Genomic DNA, 504 nt, shown 5'->3' with positions numbered 1-504 from the left:
CCCCCCCCCCCGGGGCGCCCCCCCCCCCCCCCTGCCACTCGCTCTTGCCAGCAGCCTTACACAAGCTCTGGCCAACGCCGCCCCATTAGCTCACTCCAAAGAAGGCTTAATAGAAAAGTCTGCTCAATTATTTAGCAGACAAACGGGGCGATGATACTGATTGAAGGCAGCCAGGGTCCAATGACTGGCGTGGACCCAAGGCTTCAGCCCAGCTCCTGTCTCAGCCTGCCAGATCCTGCCTTCCCTCCCCTCCCCGCAAAGCCAAGGCTCAGTCCTTGGGGCTGCAGAGAGCACTGCACGGCCATCCCTGCCGAGATGCCTCGCAACGAAGGTGCTGCCCAACTGCTGTCAGACCCAAGGGATGGGAATGGGGAGCATGGCAGGAGTCCCGGGCAGTCCTACAGCAATGTGGCACAGGCCAAAAAAGCTTTAAAGCAAGCAGCCTGTTGGTGAGACAACCCAGCCCTCAGCAACAGACTGCCCTGGCACTGCTGGCACAAGAGG

The sequence above is a fragment of the Merops nubicus genome, unplaced genomic scaffold, assembly GCF_000691845.1.
Source record: "Merops nubicus isolate BGI_N331 unplaced genomic scaffold, ASM69184v1 scaffold21586, whole genome shotgun sequence".
In the NCBI taxonomy this organism is placed as follows: Eukaryota; Metazoa; Chordata; class Aves; order Coraciiformes; family Meropidae; genus Merops; species Merops nubicus.
This window is presented reverse-complemented; position numbering follows the sequence as displayed.